Here is a 7,362-nt window from a genome sequence, read left to right on the forward strand (position 1 = left end):
ACGTATGTACATACATATTCCGTCAATTTTATTGCGCTGAACATGAACCCCTAAATCCCCATGGAGCGGAATGAGCATAAGCGGAACGAGCAGCTCATCCCTAAAATGGCCTTTAAATATTGTTTTTATCGCTCATTTTTCATTATCTTGTAAATAAATATTGAATTAAATGCATTTCTTCTTAGAAATACTGATTAAAATGTTAAAATTCTTGAAATAAGTTTCAAGGGCATCTTAACCTCTTTGAAATAATGATTTGTGATTGGCTGCGCAAAGTCCGCGGTACGCTCGTTACGCTCCATGGGGATGGAGGGATTTGGAATCAGCGTAACAAAAACTGCGGAACGCTCGTGATTGGTTCTGCTCTCGTTCCGCGTTACGCTATTCCGCTCCATGGGACGGCACCCTCAAAACAATATTTAAAGCGATAAAAACAATATTTATTTCAAAGAGGTTAAGATGCCCTTGAAACTTATTTCAAGAATTTTAACATTTTAATCAGTATTTCTAAGAAGAAATGCATTTAATTCAATATTTATTTACAAGATAATGAAAAATGAGCGATAAAAACAATATTTAAAGGCCATTTTAGGGATGAGCTGCTCGTTCCGCTTATGCTCATTCCGCTCCATGGGGATTTAGGGGTTCATGTTCAGCGCAATAAAATTGACGGAATATGTATGTACATACGTACATATACTTTGTGTGTGTGTTAAATTCGTGAAACACCGTGAAACAGCAGGTGAAGACAAGATAAATTATTAGTTGTTACTTAATTACACTGGTAAGGGATAAGAAAATTGATAACTTAATAATAATTTACAGGTAATATAAGATATATAGTGAAATATTATACTTGTAGACCCAGAGAACATGCATGTCTAAACGACATCTTTAAGACACCTTTTAGACATGCATGTTCTCTAAGGAATATATTAACAACATTATATAAAATATTGTATTTTATGTATAATTTATATATTGACTACAGGGAAATCATTGTGATGGATTCTAAACTTGCATTATTATGCATCTACAAGTATTGGAAGAAATGGAGACAATCATTATATCAGAGAGAAGTAAAAAAGAATGTGTTAAGATTATATATAATATATTAAAAAATGGTACAACGTGAGAATGCAATAAAAAAGAAGCATAAATAAAGAGAGCATTTTTTTTAAATAATGTCCGCTCGGCAATCGGTAACCGGTGATCATATAAAGCAGGCTTCTGAGCAACACATGCTATTAGAAGTTCGTCCGTTGTTATTTCTGTATCTTGTAATTCAGGAAGATTGACATCCTGTTCGGGAAGAGTATCGGTATCTTTATTTACTGAAAAGTATATAGACATTATCAAATCTAGATTTATTTACTGTAAATAGATAATAAATAAATACTGTAATACTGTATTTATTTACAGTACAATAAATACTGTAAATAAATTTGACTGTAATGCAGAAGAGAGGACAAAATAACGGAGTTTTCCAAATTTTCTAGTAAATAATTACAATTGTAATACTTCGTGAATGATAAATAAGGATAAACTTACCTATAGTTATGATGTTATTCTCATCGATATAAATTATAAATCATGTTTGTGGCTTTGTCATATTCAGAGAAGCACGAATGTTGTAACAAGTCCATATTCTTTGTTACAATCCATCCACAGTATCCACATTTTTTGCTCTGTGTACAGATCAATTATTATTAATACATTTAGTATATGTATAGAGATAATCATCCTAAAATAGAGGACAAAATTAACTATGACGTTATGGTATTTCATATACAAAAGCAGGTCTACCCAAGGAAAAATGAAAAGTCAAGATGACGTCAATTTGATGTCATATTGACCAAAATATGACATAAATTTGGTCAATATGACATCAAATTGACATCATCTTGACTTTTCATTTTCCTTGGGTAGTCACTTGATATATCTCACGTATATGAGAAACGTAAAATACAATATATACATATATAAATAATTCAATTGCGATTCAAATAAATTCTGCAATGTTCCTTTACACGGTGAAACAAACATTTCAATTTTAAAACTTTTATTTAAAGTAAACTCACAATAATCATTAAGGTAATTTATGAAGCTCGTAATCATTAATCTAGACTATACAGCTTTACATAAGGAATGAAGAATTCATTATGAAAAATAACAAAAACCTCACAATCATATTTGACCTTTACCTATTTTTTGGATACTAGACCCCCAGCAAACATGGAACATTGCACAATATTGTAGCAACGTTAAAGCAACGTTACAGCAATGTTATAACATTGCCGCAACGTTGTTGCAATGCTGTGTTTGCTGGGCCTTTTATAGTAATATCTAATCCGATATAGGTTAATGGTTACTACCACCATAAATCAGCCTTAACCTTATATACTTACTAATTGTGATGATTTAACGCTGCTCATTTTTCTTGTAGCTTATTTTACTGCTTATCTTGTTTAACACATACAACGGTTTTATTGCACTACGTTATTGCTAAGAAGACTTTCTAGTCCCGTGTGTGTGTGTGTGTATATATACAGATGTATGTATATGTTAACTGCGCGCACTGCGAAAAGTTATTCCGCTAAAACCTACTGAAAACTGCGGAACGCTCGTGATTGGTTCCGCTCTCGTTCCGCGTTACGCTATTCCGCTCCATGGGACGGCACCCTCAGGGGATAGTATGAAATCCCTCTCATGTGCTTTCAGAGTTGCGCACAACACAATCTCAAAAATAATATCGGTGCTTTCACATGGTGCGTAAATTGCGTAGCGTAACCTGCGTATCACCAATCACAGGATCATGCTGATAGAACCGTTTCAATAATTCCGTTCAACTAGTCCTGTGATTGGCGATACGCAGGTTACGCTACGCAACTTACGCTCCATGTGAAAGCACCCTGATGCTAAAATAGCGCAATGTAATTTGGAGTCTAGTGTCAGGCGAAATATCCCAGATAGCCAAACGTGCTGAAGCATAGAAGTGGCAAGCCTTGTCGAATTTATTTGCCGTTCCAATGTCGTATTTAGTGCAACACGTGTTGCATATAAAAATTTCTATATTTAAAAACCATGATTTTACTAATGTAATTTGTTCGTGTATACATTAACATTGTTCTGTTAATAATATTATTTTAAATTGTTACTAAAATTAAAGTTTTGACGAAGAACATTGCATCAAAATTATCAAGATTGATGTCGGCACAACTATTTGTATTAGTGACGGATAATCAACTCGACATATCAACAACATAGATGTTATACTGAGAGTGCAAATTCGTAGAGCGGAACGGTGTATCATAGTATAATACTATATAACTAGTATGCCCACTCTCTGTCGAACCTTTGATTTTTTCGATTTCGATCACGTGGTATTCCGTCATTACTTTGATGTGTAAAATCTTTTTACACCGTCATACTACCACATATATGCACACTACACATATACAACATTTGTCTCATTGGCCACACCAAGATAATGACGGACGCGCAGAAAGTATCGGCGCAAAACGAAACAAATGACTGAGTGGACAACAAAGCAGTTAGCTCTTTTATTCAACTATTTCTATATGTTCATATGATCATTACTATCATACATAATTCCGGCAAGGCTTGTCGATCTTGTGACGGCAAGTTGTGTCACAATGTGTCAGGCAAACCATGCTGTTCACGTGCACTTCATATGCCGACTCAATTGTTGCAAATATGCCGACACGTCTATGAGCACACGTAAATGCGTTATGCTGACATAATGCAGACATTTTGCTATCTGTATACAGGCAATTGTTTATGTGGCTGTATAAATTACCGGTTGTAATAACAGTACTAAGTTTTATTAGTTTCTCACATCCTTTGCACCATTTTGTCATTTTGTCGTGTGTGTCATCGTACTTGTCATATATCTGCTTTCCGATTAATCTTCCCGTCTTCTCTGATTTACTTGAACGATTAAGAAAGTGGGTTATCAAAGAATAAATACGACAAAATTAATAGAAGTTAATAGAAATGTATCTTATATCCATACTTACCTACAACGATAATGGTGAAGTGTTAAATTTCTATAGTTAATTAATGTGTTTATTTTTATTATTTTTCCACATGCTTTAAATTTTTTTGTCAGTTTACTGCTCGTTTCTTCAAACTTGTCATGTATGCTCGATGCTCTTCTTACCTTTTTGTCTTTTACCTTATTTTTTTTTCGGGTGATTAAGTTTGAAGTGACTATGACGGAATAGAAACAGAATTATTTTGTCAATAATTGAATATTATCATTATAACTAAATATTATACCTACACCTTTATATTCACACAGTCCGGCCTTAAATGTAATTTCATTTTTACCTATTTTCTACTCATTGATATTTAAAATATTTTTGGGATATGTGCTTACCAACACTCAAATAAGTGTTGAGTTAAATTGTTTTCATATAACGAATGTATACTGAAAATTACTTTACATCCTTTACACTTAAATTCATTCTCTGATATTTTGTCGTACATTTTCAGTACGATTTTTAAATTTATAGATGTTAAATTATATTCGTTTGTGTGCTGAACTTTTAAGTGAGTTACTAAATCATGCACGCTGTTAGATGCCAGATTAATCTTTTTTCACAATTGTTGCACGTGGCTGTTAGTTTGGCTATTTCATAATTTTGCAGTACATGATACCGTTCTGGATGTTCATCTAATTCTGTTATTTCATGTTGGTCATATAAATGATTTTTTAAGTATTGATTTTCTTCGTTTATACAGTTATGAAACTCTTTCGCACAATGAGTACACTTTATTGTATTCAGACTTTCTTTTTCGTAATGTTTCCACACCCAGATCCATTCCGGAGCTGCCGTCATTTTAAACGTTTTTATCACACAGCGTTTAATAAGATAACTGTCAAGTCACTTCGTCACAAGTGACTTTGTAGCGATTTCAGCGACAAATATTCGACCGCCAGAGAGACGCATCATATACACGGAGTTAGTCGATTTAACAATAAAAGAGGAGAAAAGACACGCGAGCAATAACAGTTATTCAGACAAACTGTTTCTCTGTGTGTACGATGCATCTTTCTGGCGGTCGAATATTTGTCGTTGAAGTCGCTACAACTTGAAGAAATATTTACAAAATTTATTTTAGAAGGACAAGGTGTGATATGATTTTTCGTTGAAATGTAAATATTGAAACCTCAAATTATTATTAGGCTAACGTACCTAGAGCCGCTTCTAAGCTAAGCGGGCCGGGTGCAAACAAAAAACGAATTCGGCCACATGATTAGCGCGGGAAAGCAGGACTGTTCAAACCGATTAAACCGCGGGGCCGCGTGCGACGCACCGGTTGCACGCGCTTAACGCCGGCCCTGCTCGTAAAGTTATTAAAGTTAACATATATATATATATATATGTGTGTGTGTTAAAAATTAACGTTGCTGATCTGTGAAATATTCGGAATTGTCCAATTATTTCCTAGATTTCTATTGTGTTTTCTAGGAGAAACGAAATAATTCCGATCGAAATACTTTCCGATCGTCTCCGCGATAAGTACCCTGCATCGACGGAACCCGCGAAGACTTGCGATCATGCAACACCGCGTATACAAGTCTGATCTATCGCGCATGCGCAGAGGAACGCGTCTCCCCGAGTCTCCCGCTCCCACTGCACACTGACCCCAGAAGAAGCGTGTACGTATACGTGCGCGTCGGAACTTCGACTATCTTCTATCTTCGGACATTGGAGAAGGATATAGATAAGCTTCTTTCTCTCGTCCTCTCGTGCTCAAATTCTCGATACTTCGAGCCCAGGCGCGCTTTATCGTATTATGTTTGTTTTTTTATATAGTACAATATTTAAAATTATACATTCTACTAGTAAAATGTATGGTAAAATTTCAAAAAATATATAAAATTATAAAATTCTTCAAAATGCCACTTTGTCCCACGATTACACGATTTTCAGGATAAATATGTTAAGAAACAATTCTCTCCGTGTAGTCAAACTATTCTTAATTAAAGTTGAACAAAAAATCGTTTTCATGCCAATTCTTTGCTCTTTCGCAGATACAAGAGAAATTCTTTTAAAGTTCATTTTGAACAGATTACACTAATTTATAAAGAATTTGAAAAAGTGGATTATTTTTCAGTTTGTAACGTCTTCGATTACCTGTGCTATTTGGGTTATCATTCACTAAACATATTGTATATAAAATGTGCATGAACCACCATGTGCTACCTGAATTACTACCATAAAGAAATAATACCGGAAGGCTGAACTTTGTTGCACGGCCTATTCCCCATACACAGCACAAAAACCTTTCAGAAATATTTCAGAAATATTTCATGTGATAGATTGAAACGTTTCATAAATATTGCAAAATGTTTCTGCAATAGCTCTGAGACAGCTCTGGAACAGTAAAATGTCCGCGATTCTTACACTTGAAAGCTTATAGAAAGGTTTCTGTAAGGTTACAAAAATCTCTTAGAAATATTTCAGAAATATCGCAAAATGTTTCTGCAATAGCTCTGAGACAGCTATGAAACAGTAAAATGTCCGCGATTCTTACACTTGAAACTTTATAAAAAGGTTTCTGAAAAATTACTAATAGCCGGTTTTTCCAAGTGTCAAGTAGCTTACTTCTGATAGTTAAAAAGCATATTATAGTATGTGTTACGTATACTATACTTTTTAACCATCAGGTGAGCTACCTAACACTTAGAACAATCGGCCCTAAGAAATTTGGAGCTTTTCTGAAATATTGCTAAAAAGTTACTAAAATCTTTTTGAAATAATAATAATACTGAAGACTAATTGAAATATTTGAATTAACGTTTTTTTATAATATTTTGGGCAAGCTGATTAATAAACTCTTATTAAAATAAATTTCAAATGCTTTAGAAATTTTATTTTATCATATTAAGTTATTTTAAGTGTTTTGCTTCCTCATAGAGGAAGCTTTGTTTTCGTGAAAAAATTTTTTTTCCAGTTTTCTTTGGCAATATGTTTAAAATGTTTTTAAACGTCAAAAAATATTAGTTTTACAAAATGTCTGTGTGTGTGTGTGTGTGTGTGTGCGTGTGTGTGTGCGTGTGCGTGTGCGTGTGCGTGTGCGTGTCGTGTGCGTGCGTGTGCGTGTGCGTGTGCGTGTGCGTGTGCGTGTGCGTGTGCGTGTGCGTGTGCGTGTGCGTGTGCGTGTGTATGTACGCATTCGAATGTCTGTGATTGCTCTAACTTACGTAAATTTTGAGATATCGGGCTAATTTTTTTTTAAAACGTCGAGAATCACTAAAGGAAGGTTCGTATTGATTTTTGCGATGATCGGAAAACGGGTTTCTTTTTGAAAAAATTTTGAATTTTTTGT

At 34.3% G+C, this 7,362-nt stretch overlaps 1 long non-coding RNA gene across 1 annotated transcript; it reads right to left on the minus strand.

Moving 5' to 3' along the window:
• Positions 1-1,105: 1,105 nt before the first annotated feature.
• Positions 1,106-2,710, minus strand: LOC105557219. Its single transcript, XR_001008585.1, has 3 exons — positions 2,409-2,710; positions 1,552-1,688; positions 1,106-1,334 (listed from the first exon to the last, which is right to left on the minus strand). It is a non-coding gene; the product is annotated as an uncharacterized LOC105557219 (long non-coding RNA).
• Between the last annotated feature and the right edge of the window lie 4,652 nt (positions 2,711-7,362).

This window comes from Vollenhovia emeryi, unplaced genomic scaffold (genome assembly GCF_000949405.1).
Source record: "Vollenhovia emeryi isolate VEMERY1.0 unplaced genomic scaffold, V.emery_V1.0 DF939561.1, whole genome shotgun sequence".
NCBI lineage: Eukaryota > Metazoa > Arthropoda > Insecta > Hymenoptera > Formicidae > Vollenhovia > Vollenhovia emeryi.